General features: G+C 37.2%; 1 protein-coding gene across 7 annotated transcripts in view; it reads right to left on the reverse strand.

The window, feature by feature from the left end:
* The window catches only part of BACH2 (BACH transcriptional regulator 2), a 358,299-nt gene that overhangs the window by 203,489 nt on the left and 134,946 nt on the right, over positions 1-19,864 (reverse strand). The window contains exon 1 of one of the 7 annotated variants that reach the window (XM_019655021.1): positions 2,129-2,174. The exons of the other annotated variants lie outside the window; for them this stretch is intronic. The gene's annotated coding sequence lies outside the window, so the exon portion shown is untranslated. Of the gene's footprint in view, positions 1-2,128; positions 2,175-19,864 lie in introns of those variants that run through there. 7 annotated transcript variants of the gene reach the window in all.

Here is a 19,864-nt window from a genome sequence, read left to right on the forward strand (position 1 = left end):
GCTCCAGTCTACCTTTGAATAGCACTGCACTAGTCAGTTCTGGACAAGAGGCAAAACAAGTGTTATCCTGATCTAGTTCTACTCAAGGAGAGACCAGCTGAGAGCCTCTGGGCTCAGGCAGTGGGAGGAACCACACACTGGCCCCGCCCAAGGTTCTGCTACTTCAGGGAGAAAACAACGGCGGAATGCAATAAAGGAGAGGACAGACAAGCTGGCCAGAAAGGAGGTACATACATACAGAACTACAGCACCTGAAGGAAGGTTCATCCACATGTCAGGTCACACAGCAGATACAGGGAGAAGGGGCACTGCACAGGAGAGGGCAGGAGCATGCATACGGCGCTGTTCTGGGTGGGGCGTCTGTGGTCTGTAATTTACGTGGATATAATAAACTCCATGCCTTGGACACAACAGCTCCAAACAACTACCACTAAAACACAAAACACGTGTTTAAAGGGGAGAATTACCCACCACATTAGGTTTTCCTACATGGCTGGCCCAGCAGGATTGCAAAATCCATCACTGTGATAGGCTGGAAAGGCAACCAGGGGAGCCTTCTTAGAACTTTTAAAGGAAACTTTTTGGATGGACCTCTTGGTCTAGTAAGAAAGACGGCTAGTTACATTTAACTGAAAACACATGGCAGTAGGTGTCAGAGCTATGCTCCATTTGAAGACTATATAAAATAAATACTATTTTTGGAAAAGGAAACTAACAATAGGTAACCTGAAAATGCCAGGCAAGGGCTCACGCAGCTTCCCATGCTTTCCCGAGCATTTAGCAATCACGTTTAGCCTTCAGCTGAACTGCTTTCATTTCAGGCAATATTTAATTTATGCAGATGATTCATTTGCAATATTAAATCATTACAACACTCTGTAAAAATAACAACAGACTAGAACAGGAGACCTACTTTGATCACCTGATTTAAAACTACAACCTCTTCCCATCCCCAAACTAACACTCCTCTAACCCTACTCTACTTTTGTCTTTTTCTTTTCATAGCAATTATCACCTTCTAACATATTATAATTCGCTTAGTTGTTTACTGCTTATTTTCTGTTTTCCTTCAGTAGACTATAAGCTCCCAGAGGGCAGGAATTTCTCTCTCCTTCATTCAAAGATGTACCCCATGCATCTAGAACAACACGTTGCACATAGTAGGTATGCAAAAATGCTGGCTCAACAAATCAGAACAAGACGGGGATGAGCTGTCAATACTATACAAAGCTCTTTTCTGAGATAACAATGAAGGTGCCTCATCACTAACTGCAAGGAATATTTTTCCAATAAAAGTTACAAAAATTAAAAAAAAACCCAACATTCGAATTCGGAGGTCAGTGGGAGAGTTCTATCAGAAGGAGTAGATGATTCACTCTAAATAAAGGTTCCAGAGTGACTGATCCCTCTGTGTGGGGCCAAGCCAATGACCTGCTCCTGCATACCTTTGAGGGTAGGGAGGGAAACCTGAGGTAAGTACTGAGCAGTGTGAAAGATTCTTCACAAGGGTTTGTCTCGTAGCCTTATAATATTAATACTTTTTTTATAGCACTTCCCAGGACAAAAGGAACGTTTTCACAGCATCTTACTCTACACCTGAAACAACCCTTTGAGGCAGTTAGGAATGTTTTCTGAACCTTGGAGCGTGTGTTACTTACCCAGGGTAATGGGCCACAGTGGGCCATTTCTGTCTTGGTTTAAGAAACAAGCACAAATCCAGTACTTTTTTCACATGACATGGCCCAAAGTAATACTCTCAAAGATCAGTGACCTAGCTGCCCACCTCCTGTGAGTAGTTAGTTACCCGGGGAGCATTTCACAAAAATGGGTGATTGCCTCGTCTTCATTGCCAAAGTGCTGGGAGATCAAGTGAGTAAAAAGAGAACTCCGAAGTCTCTGCTACCAAATGAGTAGGCATTTCAGATGGTTATTTACTTAAGACCCTGCATTTCTCAGGTTTGGTAGAAGTCTGTGAAGAAAGAAAGGCAGCAGGCACACAGCCTAGATTTACAGGGCTCATTTAAAGCTCTGTCTTAATAACAACCAAAAACAAACAAACACACAAAACTCTCCTGTGCAGAAATTGTTTGATAACAGTGCAGAAGGAGGAGCCTAAAATGCAACTCACCAAAACCCAGAAAAGACATGGAAAGCACGGAATGGCAGGTCTTGAGAATCTCATCCCCACACAAAGGGAAACTGTGCGGTATCCAGAGAGAAGAGATGGTATGGTAGCTGGGGGGAGAATTACCAACCAAAGGGGATGAATCAGCTCGGCGTCTGAAAACGCCTACAGATTCTGTCAAACCTGCCCGCACTCTTCAAGAGCTTCAGGGCTCACAAACAGGAAATTACTGGGTATGACTTAACCTGACTCTCAACCTCCTGAGAGAAAAGCTTGCCCCCAAAAGTCATGAACAAAGTGCAGAGCGAAAGGGTGAGAGGTGAAAAAAAATGTGAGTTCAAGTTCAAGGTACGAGGCATTGAGTGGAGGGAAACAGTTTTCAAACATACAGGAATTATTTCGGATTTCAGCATTGGGCTCAATACTGGTCAATGCCTTTACTAATAGCCCAACGCTACGTAGAAATAAAGAGAGATAAAACTGAATGACAAAAGGACTCGTGAAGATGCAAGATTACGTTGTTCATTTATTCATGTGTTCATTCATTCATGACATTGTGTAGCAGGATAGTTTCAGAAACAGAAATCTCTGAGTTGACCTAAACAAATAAGAGGATTTATCATCTCACATGCTAGTTACCTGGTGGTACAACTGTCCCAGGACTGGTTTATCTAGCAGCTTAATGACATCACTAAGGACTCAAGGTCTTTCCATCTTCATGTCTATTTTGATTTGCTTAGGCTAACCAAAAGTTCACCCCCCGGATCAGGGGTTGGGGCTGCGGCCAGCTGCACTAGCTGGAGGAGAGTCAATATTTCAACCAAATCAAGGTCGTGCTAGCCAGAAAGGGGATAACGGCTGGCCACTGGGTGTGCTGCCAGAAATATCTGTAGCTGGTCACTCAACAACATTCATTGTGTGCTTACTGTGTGTCCCTCCCTGTGCTGCCGACTGGAAACACAGAGACAAAGAACTGCCTGCCTGTAGGAGCTTAGAGATTAATGGGAGAAAAGACATTAGTGAAATGACCATGCAAATAAAGAGAACACTGCAACTATAATAAGTGCTATGTTTAAAAGGTATGTGATGCCATGAAAGCATAACAGGGGGACCTATGTTAGATGATGGGGAGGGGAGGCATCCCTGAAAAAGAGGCACTGGAGGTGTTAGGATGGGGGATGAAGAAACATTTCAGACAGAGGGAGCATACGGAGTGGCCAAGGAGGAGGATGGAATATGGCACATTCAAAAGCTGTCCCCAGATAAAGACGGTGGGCTTGGGGCAAAATGAAACAAGAGGTTCACAGGAGCCAGACCGTAGGCATTGTGTATAATGGAAGAAAATATTAACAAACATATTTTTAAACTTTAAAAATCTTAGACCTTTTGTTCACATCAAATTGGACACAAAACAGGGCTCTAAAATGTCTTGGTGCACAGATGCTCGGAGAATATTAAATGGCCATTCCCTATCCTTTCAAAGTGAATGCTTCTAGTTGCTCTGCTGAGCGTATCCCATGGGAAGAGAAGCCGGGGCCACAGGGGTGAGGAGGCAAGGAGTGGCTAGACGTGGAGCATGATTTGAAAGATGAAGCCACATAGTTGTAACTCACTGGGAAAGGAAGGAAATAACTAAAGAGGTCAAGATAGGGAAAGGATGCCGGGGAAGACTGCGGCTTTGAGACAGGGCTGAATGGAATCAGGGGCCTGGATGGGGGGTTCACGGTGTAGAGTAAACAGATATGGGAGGTTGAGCTGGGGGGTGGGGAAGACCCAGGAGCACAGTAAATGGAGGGGTGCTGCTGAGGGGCAATCTTACCTCCATCCCACACCTTCAGGGGAGAGTCTACATTTACTCTCTTCCCATTTTCTGGGGAGGTAACAACAGTTAGACTGCAGAACGCAGACTACCTCTGTGCTCTTAGGGGTGTTCTTGCTTACTTTACATAGCAAGAGAGCACGCAGGATTTATTCAAGGTAAAGTGACAGAGAGTCTTCTCTCAGCAAATGAAAATACACATAAGGAATAAACAACACTAACACTTCTTCACGGGGCCAAAAAATATTGCCTCTTACTCTGGTTTCTTATCACTATAAGCCAACTCATAATTTCTCAATAGCTGAGTATAAATGGTCTAATTAACCATCCTCTGCCCTTCAAACACTTAAGAATTTCCATGGTGACTAACCATGCATTTCTTCTACCACATGGATGAGCATGTAGCTAAATGAGCTCTCATCTTCCAAAGCAGACATTTAAAGTGTGACAAAGTCATCGCAGAGAAACTTGGCCCTCCTGAAATGAGATAACTAATTACCCGGTGAAAAGGCAGTCTTTTCCCCACTGGGAAATCAACTCTGCGGTCTAGTAGAATGAAAGGCGTGGACCATAGCGAATCAGGTCTGCAAAAACAGTAAACACAACAAGCCACAGAACAATTAACACATGTGGATGAAGCAAAAGAGCACCAGTCTCACAGCTGATTTCATTTTAAGAAAACTGAATCTGTGTTTCGGGAAGAAAGGGAGCGAGTGAAAAGACACAAAAGTATATATATAGTATATAAAAAAAAAACCCCAAAAACACCCCAAAAGCAGAGTAAGACAATGAAGAGCAAAGTAAAACTCATATACACAGACCTCACAGACTTACACAAATTACTTTGAATTATTCTACAAAATTAGAAAATGGCCCTCACACATATATTCTATTGCTCAGGAAGTACAGTACATGTGTCTTCCAGGATCCCAACTGCTAACGAACACAAAGCACTGGACCACGGAGATGGTCCTCCTTTCAAACAGGCACGTAACCTATTTTTTCCAGATCAGGTGGAGCTGGTAAATGAGGGCCCACAGATACTGTAGTAACACAGAGAAAAGGAAATGGATCATGAAAGTAAATTTAACTCAATGAACGTGCGACATAATGTGCAAAACTGGGAAGGGAAGAGAGGAGGCTGAGACGGGCTAAAAACACACACAGAGTGCCTACTTTGTTCTTTCTGAGTTTTATCACACTGCATATATATTTGTGACTTTTACTCTAAGCAGTGTGAAAAATGGACAACGAAAGGTTATCCAAATGAAACGTGGGTCTTTGATTAAGTGTCAAGCACAAAAAGAATCATGAAGTTTTTTCAAAGAACTTTCAAACAAAGTGTGCATGCTCTTGACATCTGCTGATGAGCTACAGTTTCCTCTTCAAAACGCAAAGCTTCTTAAATTAAACATAAGCTTGTTTTTGGTATCTGCAAAATACATGTGGATAAAACTCAAAGTTTTAGAAAGGGAGTTGCCATAGAAACACAGAACTCCCTAAAAGAGCAATCCGTCATCTCTTAAGGGGACCTGTCATTATAGATATTTATTCAGTGTCTGTGTGTGCGCGTGAGGCCGCAGACAATGCATAAAGGACAGTCAGCATACACACACTAGACAAATACACGAATTAAATAAGTCAAGTGCTTTAAGCAAGGAGTGATGAGCCCCATTGTGTGTATGTGTGTCAGGGGCTGGGGGATTGGCGTCATGTGAGCTGAACCCTGTGATACTGCTGAAATGCAGCCATCATAAAAAGATTTATTTAAAACACAATTCTGCAACCATCTGGGCACTGCACACAGTTATCACTATGGATTGTTTTCTGTGAGGTCTTCTAAAATGTACTGTAGATGTAAGTCCTAGAAGCAGCCCTTACAAAAATAGCTTCATTTTTACTAGGAGAGTAGACTCAAGCTAAAATAAAACAAAATAAAAACTAAATGGGAATTTTGTGCCACAGGCTTTTCAAATACATAGTGTCAGTATACCTAAGACAAACACCACCTTTTCATTAGAAATTTCTGTGCAGCATTTCAAAAAGCCCACCCGATTTTCAGCCCTGCTACACTTCTTCAGACTTGCTCTCTCTTGAGACAAAGGAACCCCATGGAGATAACATCTAAATTGGAGTCTTGAATCAAACCATGTATGCTGGTCCTTAGGGAAGGATTTCTGCTCTAGGACTTTCCCCAGAAGAGGCCAAATTATCACACAGCCCTTTGACCATGCAAGATAGTTCTAACTGGGAGGAAACAAAATAGATAATTTTTAAGGAGCTGTGCCCCCAAAAATCCTACAATGAAAATTTGGGATTAAAAAAAGTTAAAGCCATCTAAGTCATGATTTGTATGAAAATGTGATCTTCTCTGCAGTTGTATTTATCTGTGGTCAGTACTAGTGATTTGTAAATCTTGTTAATGACCATAAAAATGATAGTTTTTTTCTAATGAAACAGAAGCATTTCTTAAACATTAAATATTTAATCCCTGCTAGGTTAATTACAGCTACTGTTAACCAAATCTTACAAATGGGAAGATTGATACCACTCAGGATTTATCCCAAATCACAGATGTCTAACTTCTGAATTTATTTTCAATAAATATAAACAATAAAATACACATTTGCACTTGTGAATTACAAAGTATCATGATAAGGTATAGTTATGCAATTGATTAAAAAGTTATTCAAGGGCTGACTCAAAAACCAATCAAATTAAACCTAGGTAACATGGGCCTAGTATCATTAGTTGGTGTTACTCTAAAAAAAAAAAAATCAGAATGTTTAAAACCTCACTTTTCCATTGCTAAATGTAACATGAAAATCCATGGTTAGTGGACTATGCCAACCACAGACATGATGGGCCATTCCGGAACCATGTGAAAGTACTGTGCACCTGGGTGGTAGTTACAGGTCTGAAAATGAGTACTGGAAGAAGTGGAGCATCTGGCCACGTGAATTTACTATATACTTGGATTCCACAGCAGAAGTACTCTGACCAACCAGGAGTTCCTTAGGAAAGCTTCTCTGAGCCCAGGGCTGAGCTCAGGGGCTCTGCTCCAAAAAATTTCCTGAATCCCCACCACAGCACTTTGTCACTCATTTTCAGACACTGGCTTTTTTGAAAGCTTCCCAATTCAATCCTAAATTTAAGGGCAGTGACCATATCTGTCTTGCTCATCTCTGGAGCCCAGAATTGGTGGCATTCAGTAAATGTTTGCTGAATGAATGAAAGAATGAATGAAGGACTAGATTTAAGTTACTAATGATGTTATCTATCAGATAATTTATCAATTTGGTGAAGATCTGATAAAAACAGTGTGGGTTAAAAGAAATAATGTTCCTGGTTATCTCAAAAAATTTAGAGACCAGACAGAAATCAGGATTTGAATTTCCTAAAAGAAGAAAGCAAAGAATGATCATGATATTCTAAACTTAAAACCTGGAGGGCTATAAGAAACCATCCACACATCACTGATGCTGTCCATTCTTTTATCTTGAAGGAACACTCCTCTGGGCAGGACAGATGAGTGTTAACATAATTACAGTATACTCTTTGGCGTGTTTCTTAAATCTATTAAATTCATCCTGTGTTCTGAAAGCATCACAGCTGGTTTTTGAAAAATAACAAAAGAGAACCATGTTGGTCAAATAAACATAACTAATATGGCCTTCAAATTCTCCTTCATGCTACAATTGTTTTATAAACAGACCACGGTGGTCTTCCTATTTCTTCTGAAATAAGTGAAAATACCTTCTGAAGGCATTAGGTAAAGGCAATGAAGTGATGAGTACGAGTATTTACAATATAAATTTAATTTTTCGATACCAAAATTTCTGAGAAGATTTTCTGCTTTAAGCAGGACAATCCTGCTTAACATTTTTTTACTTTAATTTGAAAAGAGTAAATAAAGTATGAATTCCTAAAAGGAATCCATTCGCCTTTTCAGAATTATCCATCTAAGCACTAATTTTTCAAACAGCTTTAACCTAGAGTATGAGTTTAATAGGACTGTTTATAAATTTGTAAAATTGAAATAATAATTTTATAAATCAAGATCAAAGGTAGATGATGTATTCATGTTTTAAAAACATAATATATATTACCATCATGTAAAATTACAAAAAATCTTAGCCATTTATGACAGTTCAGGAATGAGTCTTTCTATACAGGTTGGCTTCCCAGAGAGCAGAAGAACTCCAGTGTTTCCTTAAAATAGAAATATTTCCAAAATATACCCATATCTTTATGACTCCATGATCAGAGCCCACACACATAATGTACTGTTTTCCTTGATAACTTTTAATTGAAAGTACCAGCTCATATGTATAAATTGAATATAGTTCAAAATGTGATACGTACACGGTCATATGTGAAAATGTGTGTGCTGTGGATCATGGAACAGGAAGGATCCTATCTGATCCTCTCACAGTACTCTGAAATTGGTCCTCTCGAGAGAAAAAAACAAAAAAAATTCCTGATGTCAACTTCTATTTTGCTCATTTGCCTCTTCCTCAAAGAGGTGGAATGAAAGCCATGCAACCATGTATTATGACTTTCTGGGGAGTACAATGTCATCTTGAAAAACTAGCTAGTGAACCAAAGGCTAAAGAAGTTTCCTGATGAATGGTTTTTTGTTCTCTAAGTGGGTATCTGCCTGGATGTGGCTGTCAGCTCCCTCTGACTTTAGCTAAAGTTTCGGCCTGTTGAGGCTCTCCAGAGCTGTGGGCCAGTGTACACTTAGCCTGCTTTTTTACTGGCATTAAGTTTATTCAGTGGCTAGGGAAGCAGAATACCCTTGACTAGTTCATAAATCTGAGTTCTGTTGGTTGCAAATTCTCCAATACTTTACTTCCTTTTGCCAATGTATTCTTAAAAATTGATGGTAGAAAGAAACTGGCACAATCTTTTTGAAAGGCAATTGGGCTCGCTCTCTCTGGAAATCAAAGCGTAAGAAACTACATAGTCTTTGACGCAGCAAAGTGCTTTCTAGGAATCTAGCCTAAGGAAATTAATTACTGGATATGTAAACAAAGATTTGCAAAGACGCTGATCACACCATTGATTATAAAAGTAAAATTCTGCTAAACTTATAACATTAGGGGATTGGTTAATAAAATAATGGAGTCAAACAATGGAAAACTACTCTGCCATTAAAATTTTAAAATAATGATGTGGATCTACATTAACTGAAATGCAAAGGTTTCCATATATATTTATTATTAAGTTTAAAAAAAGCTTTCAAAAATACGTGTATTGTACATAGCAAAAAGTTTGTAAGGATATATATTAGAGGTTCCCAAATGATTCTGGAAGCTCTTAGAGTCCCAGTTAATTTTTTGACAGTGCCTCCAGGCCAAAACATAACAGTGCTGTTTGTGAAGTAGTTAGTTCCAAACAATGTACCAAGTTATTTACGTCCTCATGACTTAGTGGCTATTTGAAAAAACATAACACAGAGAAATGAAAAGTACCATGTCTTTTCTCCTGAAATTATCTCCCCAACACGTATTAACAGAATGTGCGCACCTGTAGGGCACTGCATAACTTCAGATCTTGGAATCAGATTGGATATCATTACCCTCACTTCCTGTTCCACATGGGTTTGCACGTGGTACTCACCTCTTATCACTAAAAACTCAGCGATCACAGAAAACCCACTTTTGCAAAGATATGATTACCATCAAAAGGGATGTAGTATGATCTAAGGTAGAAGCTGTGAACTCCCTCCAACACGGTGTTGGACAGATGTGTTTCCCTTCATGATGGAAAATTTCCTGTGGCAATTTCGTGAATTTGCTGTGGTGCCCAGAGCACCTTGGCACACAGCTTGGGAACGGCAGCTCCCTAACAGTCATAACAGCTGCTTTCTCTCAGGTTATGGGTGATTTAAAAAAAAAAAAAAAAGATTGTCTGAACCTTTCCCAATAAACATCTGTTAATTTTTACAATGAGAAAAAAAACCAAAACATTAAGCTGATTTACATATTTTCAAAAAAATTTTTTCTTTAGCTTAAACAGCATATATTTATTTCTCACTGTGCTGGAGGCTTAGAAGTCCAAGATCAAGGCCCCAGCCAATTAGGTGTCTTGTGAGGACCCCTTCCTGGTTCATAGATGGCTATCTTCTTGCTATAAAAGGTGGTTTGTCCTTAAAAGATGGATAGTCTGCTCTCCACTTTTTACCCTTGGAAGAGTCTAAGCATAAACAACATTAAAAACTGAAAGTCTTGGATGATGCCTTAGCAATAGAAAATTCACTCCTGAATAATCTTCTGCAATAACTCTAACTATTTGAACCCTCCCCTGATTCTTGCATGGATAGGATCTATGAAGGCACCGGTGTCAGGACACTAACCCAGACATTCACCCTACTTCCTGCGGGGAGCCACTACAATTGTTCCACAATAGACTCTCTGTCCTTCAGCTGATGTGATGTAAAAGAGCATGGTCATGCCCTCGTGGGAACAGAGCTGCAAATGGTTCCTTTGCTCTTGGTCTGCAGAGCTTCAATCTCTGGATTAATGGCGATCCTTTTAAAATAGTGCCTGCTGCTTTTCACCCTGGTGTCCACTGCTGCTGTCTTTAAAGGTTTCCACTGCTCTTTGTTCCCTTCTGGTTACTTCTGCCGTTTGTCAGTTTTCGCACTAAAGAAATGAATGTCCTTTTATAACTTCACCAATTGGGACTTTCAGAACCAACCAAGTGAGTTAAGTATAACAGATATTTAGCCCCCTTTGGTATTTAGTTGTTGGTGAGAATTTTGTTTGTTTTATCCCTTTTGGGGGTTGGCGGACACAAAGGGATGTTTTCTAGTGTAAAACTATCTTTAAAACCTGATAATTTAAAAAGTTTTGGCATTGAAGTTATATTGTGCTCAATATTTTCAAATCATTTACTTGCTCACTAAAGAAATGGCTAAGGAATTATTTTAAAAAACCCCACGTAACTTAAAATTTTTTTTCCAATCTAGGGACATCTATAAATGCATATGTTAATTTCAATTTAACCTTTAAAACTTTAAGTTAGAATTAGTAATGCTGCAGTACTAGACTGTTTAAAGTAACTTTTTGTAAGAACTTTAATTGAAATAACCACTAAGAGTCTTAAATATATCTTTAAAAATGAAGATCTCCCAATTTTCCTTTACCTGAGTAATTGTTCCTTGCAGCATTTACACCTTTTAACATACTATGTACTTTGTTTATTTTATTAATTGTCTATCTCCTCCAACTAGCTCAACAGAGGCAGAACTTTTTGTTTATTTTAATCATTGATCTATTCCAGCACTGAAAACAGCCTGGCAAAATGTAGGGCTCAACAAATATTTGCTGTAAAATAAGTGAATGAGTAACTAATTTTTAAAGACCTTTTATAATTCCATTTTAGAAGACCTAAGAAGAGAACACCTTTTTTAAATGAACGCCAATGTTTATGCAAATCAACTATTACTTTTTTTGTAGGTAAAAATCAAATTCAAACTTTGATTTCACTAAAATCCATAAATTGAAAGGCTCTAACTAAGTTGTTATTGCTCCCTTTCTGGAAACACTTCAACTTCCAAGTAAAGAGGACTTTTGAATGTCAAAGTATGGCAAATCCATGTAGAATACCTAAAAATGTGGGAGTGAGTGTTAAAAACATTTTAAACAATGCATGGCTAAAGTGCAAGAAAGTAAAAGCAATTATTATAGTTCATAAGTGACAAGAATACTGGAAGCCTGGGAGGTAAGTAAGTAACCCTGGCATGTGCCTTGCAGACATAAGCAAATCACTGGTGGGGATTTTAAGAGACAAAGCGTCTACATAGGACAGGGCACAAGCCTACTGCCCACACAGGGTACGAACATTAAAGCCAACACCACTGAAAGGTAAAATCCTCAGCAGGTAATTTAAAAACATGAGAAACAAACAAAAAACTCCCCAGAAACAGAAAAAAAAAAAGCATAAGCCTTGTAGATGGATGATGAGAAAAAAAGGAAAAAGTTTCCACAGAAAATTCCAAGCCCACACTTACAGTGTTTGGGATCAGAAATTATGTATCATCTCGCAAACACAAATATTTAGGGTAAAAAGTCCTGTGGTGGCAGTGCCCCCACACACATGGCAGGAGCAAATGCAAAGCCTCTCTAGAACAATGAACTTTAAATCCAAGTTTGAAAGGATTTTCATACATAAAGTTACAAGTAATTGAGTTCTCAACCAAAAATCATAAAACACACAAAGAAGCAAGCTGCCATGAGCATGAGTGAGAAAAAACAAACTGCAGAATCGAACCCTTAAAAGTCGCAGATATTGGATGTATCAGCTATCGAATATAAAAGATATGTTTAATGTGTTTAAAGAAAGAAAACAGAATATTATAATTTTTTTAAAGATATCAAAAATGAGTAGGCAGATTTAAGAACCAAAAATAACTTCTAAAAATGAAAATATAGTAATTATAATTGGAGACTCAATAGGTGAGTCTAATATCAAATTAGATACAACTGAAAGGGAATTAGTGATTTGGTAGCTGGATATAAAGAAATTATATATTTTTGTACAGAGATGATAAAAGATGAAAATACAAAAGAAAGGTTAAACGTTAAGGAGGGTGGAATATGAAGGAAAACATATACAACAAGGGAAAGGCAGCTTTAGAAGTAATTATATGTGAGATTTCCAGAATTATCAATCATCAAATTCAGGAAGCCAAGTGAATTCAAAGAATACTAAATAAAAAGACATCCTCACCCAGACACAACCTTGTAAAACTGCAAAACACCATAATCAAAAAAGATCTTTAGGATAGCCAGAGAGAAAAGGCAGACTACGTACAAGTGACTGGTAACTAGATTGATAGTTGATCTCTCAATAGAAGAAGAGAAATCTGGGGAGATGTATTTAAGACACTGAGAGAAAATAATACTGCACATGGAACTGTGTACCCATAAAATTACCTTTCACAAACAATGGCAAATAAAGGCATTGTCAGTCAAACAAAAATAAGAAAGTTTATTTCCAAAAACATTTATGACAGGAATTTCTAAAGGAACTTCAGAAAAATGCAAAGTGATCTGAGTTGAAAGAATGGTGAGCAAAGAAAATAGTAAACATATAACTAAATTTAAATAAACATGGGCTGTATCAAACAAATCTGACTATATACAAGTTATAATAATGTCTAATATTAAAAAAAACTGAAATAAAACTGAAAATAATGGCATACTAAGCTGAAAAAGAATGATCCAGTTAAAGAATGTGAAGATTTCTAAGCTGTTTGGAAGAAGAGAAAAGACAAGGTGTAGCATAAGACTTCATTATGTTAAGTACGATACTAATATGTCTAGGGTAAGCACTGAAAGAGAATAGTGTGTACAATTGCCAAAATAGAAGAAAAAACATTGAATTCTTAAAACAAAAACAAAGCAAAACTCATTCAACCCAAATGAAGGCAATAAAAATAAATAAACAAAGCACAAAGAAAGCAGGACAAATAGAAAGCAAAATATAAGATCGTCAAAATGAATACAAATGTATTATTATTTTGTGTTTGACTGAAAATGCAAATATAATCAATGCAATCTACTAAACAATAGAAACTGACTACATTTTCTGGTTAAAAGACAAAGATTATCTGATTGAATTAAAAAACAGAAAACATGTCCACACAAATATTTGAATGTGAATGTTCATATTAGTTTTATTCATAATAGTCCAAATCTAGGAACAACCAAAATGTCCATCAGCTGGTGAATGGTTAAACAAATTGTGGTATACCCCTACAATGGAATGATACTAAAAAGTAAAAAGAAATTAAATGTTGATAGGTTACAACATGGATGAATCTCAAAAGCATTATGCTAAATGAAAGAAGTGTAACACCAAAGACTATATACTGTATGATCCCATTTATATGACATTCTAGAGAAGACAATACTATAGTGATAAAAAGCAGATCACTGGTTTCTTAAGGCCAGAGGTGAGGGAAAGAAACTGACTGCAAAAGGGCATGAGGAACTTTCTGATGTGACGGAAATGATCTATATCTTTATTGTGGTGGTGGTTACATGACTGTATATACTTGTTAAAATTCGTCACACTGTACAATTAAAATGTGAGAGTTTACTATACATAAATCAACAAAGCTAATAAGAAACACAAAATACAGTTATGTGATTTACAAAAGACAAATCCAAAATTTTTGTGTCCTTGAAATAAGGAACTCGGAGAAAGATATTTGCAGGCAAATACTAAGCCAGAAATCTGGTTTAGCTAAATTAAATTAAATTAAATATAAAATTAATTTTAGGCAAAGAGATTAAGAGGGTTGTGGCATATTAATAAAAATGTTTTTTTACCAGGAATACATAATAATGCTGTATGTCTAACAACATTTTCAAAACATATAAAACCCAAATTCACAGACCCTCAAGGAGAAACTGACCATAGGACTATCTGATTTGTGAACATAAATGCAAAAATCTTGAACAAAATATTAGCAATTCAAATCCAGTAATTTATAAAGAAAAATAACATGCCTAAGTTTGAGTTATTCCCATAATACAAGCTTGCCTCAATATCAATCAATGTTATTCATCACATTAGCAGATTAAAGAAGAAGAAAACATAGGATCATCTCAAAGGATGCAGAAGAAGCATTCAATAAAATATAACAATCATTCATGATGAAAACTATTAGAAAAAAAGGAATAGAAGGCAACTTCTTCAATTGGGTAAAGGATATCACAAAACAATCTTATAGCAAACATCATACTCAAGGGTGAAACTTTTAAGTCATTGCCTGTATAACCAATGAAAAGATCAAGTTTGCTATTACCACTTCTATTCAATACTGGAGATTCTAACCAGCTGAATAAAACAAGAAAAGGGAATTAACATTATATAGACTGGAAAGGAAAAAAACAAAGCTATCATTTCTTATAGATGATATAATAATCTAAATAGAAAACTCTAAAGAATCTAGAAATTATTTTTATTAGTAGGCAGGTCAATAAGGTTATCATATACAAATTAAAATGCAAGGCCTTTCAACAGTAATATGGCTAAATTATAGTATAATAAATACAATAAAATATGATACAGCATTAAAATGTATTAACTAAAGTTACACACATCAATATGGCAATTCTTAATGATGGTTATTCTGTAGTTTAGTTGTGATTTTGATGTGCAATACACATCATTATGGATAAATTTCAGAACATAATGTCTTGGCAGGAGTATGTCACAAAATAATCAGCATGGTTCCATTTACATAAAGGTTAAAATAATATAGTATATTGTTTAGGGATACATACATATGTGATAAAACAGAAGAAAAGCAAGAGAGTAATTAACTCAAAATTCAGGAAAGTGGTCGGGAAGAGAAGAATGAGATAGGAGAAAGGTACATATGGGTTTCAAGAGCAGTGATAATGTTCTTGAAATGAGTAGTAGAAATGTGGATGTCTCCTTTTTGCTTTAAAATGTACCAGTATGCTATATAGTCCTTCTATATGTATGTTATACTTCCTAATTTAAAGAAGTGAACCTGGGTGAACTTTGTAAGAATGTGCATTTTAAAGTATTGCAATATCATTTGAAGTTGAAAAACACAGGCATTTAGGAAGTTATTTTTCTATAACTAAGTTTTAAAATTAATATTTATTATTTTTTCTTATTATAGAAAAGTTGAGAGTCCTCATTCATACATTAATTTTCCTAACACACTGAAATCATAAGCAATTCCCTTGATAAATATTTTTTTTCTGGATTGGCTATATAATTTTAATTTTTTATTGAGGCCTAATTGTCATACAACATTGTATTAGTTTCAAGTATACAGTGTATTGATTCAATATTTGTATACATTGTAGAATAATCACCACTCTTTTGATAGGTTTTAAAGGCACAGAGCAAAGTAACCATTTTCATAACTGCCTGCATAAGACAAAATAAAAACAACAAATGAACAAATGCTAAGGAAAGAACATTAACTAATAAGAAATACCAAAAACGCTTGAATTCTTATATTAAAAACAACTTTTCAGGGTAAAAGACCTAACTCCTTCTTTTAAAGGATAATTCTTTGAAAGAGAAATTTTCTCAGGCAAAAATAATGAGCTGATCAATGTGAGAAAGAGCTGAAAATATTTTCCCTTTTCATAAAATGTTTTTAAATTGCCAATATAATTAAAATGATATTGATGATCCAGCTATCTGGACACCTCACACAAAATATTCCAAATGGAACTCATTACCTACTTTTCAAAATTAGTCTTGGGTGACAGTGTCCAGTCAGCCAAGCCAGACCCAATGCCCTTATTCAGCTCCCACCAGCCCTCACGCTTCCGCCTCCTCCAATTCGTCTTCTAGCTGTCTATAGAGCAACCTGTACAGAACACCAATATTACCACATTACTTCCCAGCTTAAAAATCTTTTAGCATTGACCCATATGCACACAGAATAGCCTCAAAGCCACTTAGAATATGGCCCCCTTTCCGCTGTTCTTTCTGGCTTCTCTGCCTATATGCTTTATTTAGATCACAGCATAATAAACCAATTGCAGCTCTATGTTAATACCAATATGTTAATTTAATGTTAATATAAATATACGATTTCACGAGTCCATACATGGGCATACTATATGCTCATTTCTCTTCTTGAAAAATCCTTGCCTGCCTCAGAATTATTATTTGTCTTCAAAAATCTGTGAAACACCTCCATTCTGAAGGCTTCCCAAAGCCCTCTAGTCTGCACTGCTTATGTTGCTATCATCACATTGAATACATGCTGCCTCACTTATCTGTATGTCTGCCTTCCCCACTATCCTGCAAACTGCTTGAATGCAGGGATGGTATCTTATTTTTCTTTACACCTGCTATATGTAGCACAGCACCCGGGCTCATAAAAAGCTATCGTATATTGAGCACCCAATGTCTACTAGGCCTTGTACCAAGCTTTCTACAAGTTATCACATTGCGTTCCCACAACAACTCAATGAACTAGCTCTCACTATCCCTTTTTTATAAACAGGGAAACTGAGGTTTAGAGGCTAACATCCCTAGGATCCTCCAGTTGAGTCAGTGGAAGGATTCTGAACCTGCTTCTCTTGGACCCCACTGCCTGTGTTAACATCGTGCACCTCTGGCGAAATGTAACACATGAAATGTAGAAGAGGTCATATGGAATCTCACCCAACTTATGCCCTGGGTTGAAGGCTGTGAGGTCTATGTAAAATACTGGACCTCTGGGTTCTCTGGTTCTGTCACTGATGAACTGTGACTCAGGGCTGTCCCAGGCTTTCTCTGGACCTGACTTTCTTCACTAGGGAGGACCCCATACTTAACAGGTTCCACATCACATATTCTCACTCTTAAGACCTTCTATAGCTGTTAAGGAAGTCTTGTGGATCGCAAATCTAGGTAATCATTCTAGTTACTGGCCTTGAAACATCTCTTCCTTTACTGACAAACTGTCTCTGAAGAAAGGATGCCGGAAGCCATTTTCCGGTAGGCTTAGGAAAATGTCCACCCTGATTCTCGGCCCCAAGCAGGCACCTGCACTCTCCTTTTCCCTAAGCGCGGTAGGCCAGAATAGCAGCACACCAGCAGGAAGTCCGCCAAAGACACACTTGCGATAACCACTCTTCACAGAAGAGAAAATGAACAACTTGTATTTAAATAATGTGCAGGGTGTGATACCAACCGAACCTCCGCCCTCCTTCCTGGGGAAATGCAAAGTTAGCTGTGGCCTTTTCACAAACCTCGGAGAGGATGAAATGTCAGCTGTAACTCTGAATTTCCTGGCTTCATTCCACTTACCGCACCACCTTACTATTATCTAAAAGGACATTTTGGATATTAATATACTCCATCTAAACATCATCTCTCACTCAGACATCATGTTACAAACAAACAGCTGACTTCTACAGCTGTTGCTGCTAAAAACTAAAAGATTCTTACCATTTTTGAAGGGCAAAAATCTGTTTGTTCACAGGTGTCTCCCAAGCCATATTTCTGGGGCTCGCCTATTAGCTGTCGTGAGTAAATGCTAGCTACACGAGTTGTGCGAATTTACACACACTATTGGTTTTAAGCGACCACTCCTTCCCATCTCCCAAAAGAAACGGCTAAGAAAACAATGTTCACTTGGAGGAAGAGAAACTAAAATTCTTTTTGCTGTTCCCCTCAATCAAACCCCTGCAGGAACAAAAGTATTCACTGTGGTTTATACACTTGTCACTCAAAAAAGGGTACCTAGAAATGCCATGAGCCTTCCTATAATTTCACTTCTACTTAGGGAGCCGTGTGTATCAATACTTGCTTTGGGCACAAAAAGCGGAGCAGCTGAATGGCAATGTGGTGATGGTACAGATGAAAACTGTTTTTTAAAAAATGCATCCCACCCCTTGTGTTACTGGAAGACACTGTTAGACTCTAACGTGTTTTTATCAGCAGGATCAGCCTGGCTTTATGGAGGCCGATCGCACATGCACATGCATGTCCTGAGCCCTTGCTATGAGCTACATGTTATGTTAAATGGCTTACCTTTATGATTCCCTAAAACAGCCCAGGAGGTAGGTGCACAATCCCCTATTTTACAGGTAAGGAAATTGAATGCTATGTGAACCACCCCACATCACGCCAGAAGTTTTTACAAACTGGAATTTGGTCAGATTTAGAATATTTGACACAGAAGTTCTTTAAGGGAACCAAGGAAACAAAGTTCATTCTTTCACAACCCTTGGAATACACTCTATTGGGTGTTTCTATTTTTTTTTTTACTATCAAAAGAAATTGATCATTGATGAAATGAAACCGTCAACTCTTAAGAAAGATTTTAATGATCAAACCAGTAACCTCAAATGAAAATTAAGGCATTATATCATAAATGTAAAAAACAAAAGTATGGTTATTATATCATAAATGTCTGGGGGTGTGAATATTTAGGAAAATAAATGTATAAATTACTGCCCTCTCCTGGTAGTATAGCCACCTTTTCTTAATTCAATCAATTTAGAAGATTTTCATCTAACCAATCTATCAAAACTGAAAATGTAGGTAAAGAAAGGTTGTAAGGGGCTTCTTCAGGATGAACTTGGTTTTAGACTGGAGTCAAGTACTTCCTACCTGGGTAACTATGAGAAACCATTTAGCTTCTCTGTGCCTCCATTTTCTCATCAGTAAAATGGGAATAATAAGATCTACTCTGCCTACCTCAAAGGTCATTGTGAGCAATAAATAAGATAATGAAGCAGAATGTTCTTTTCAAATACTCCAAAAAATCAACTAAAGCCACTTACAGCAACATCCATTACAATCAAAATTACATGTACTCTTCAACCCTGCAGTTCCATTCCTGGGGACCAATGCCATAGAAACACCAGTACTTGTTTGCAAGGACATGTACTAAGATGTTTATGGCTACAATGTTGATACTGGAAAAAAAAATGGGACCATGGTACACATCCATCAATAGAGTCAATTGTGGAATAAATTATAATAATAATACCATAGAATATTATGCAGCCACTAAAAAGAACGAACTAGAGCTTTATCAATTGAATGAAGAGATTTCAATAGGGTTTTCTGATAAAAAAGCAAGATATAAAAAGAAATGTAATAGGAAGTCCCAAAAACCTTAGGGCACTTTTAAACTTTAATAATTTCAGAAGTATAAATGCTGCATGCCTACAAAAACAAAATTTGAAAGGTTAATCATTTAACATTTTAAAATACTAATGTTTCTTATTAAAATGCAACATAACAGAAACTGCTGCACACACAAAAAATTAAGAGTAAAATTTTTTTATTCAAAATTCACAAAAAAAAGTATGAAATACAGAAAAACCTTGGATTGCGAGTAACTTGGTTTGTGAGTGTTCTGCAAGATGAGCAAACATTTCTAATACATTTTTTTCCCTTTTTTT

Source organism: Hipposideros armiger, unplaced genomic scaffold, assembly GCF_001890085.2.
Source record: "Hipposideros armiger isolate ML-2016 unplaced genomic scaffold, ASM189008v1 scaffold_234, whole genome shotgun sequence".
NCBI classification, from domain to species: Eukaryota; Metazoa; Chordata; class Mammalia; order Chiroptera; family Hipposideridae; genus Hipposideros; species Hipposideros armiger.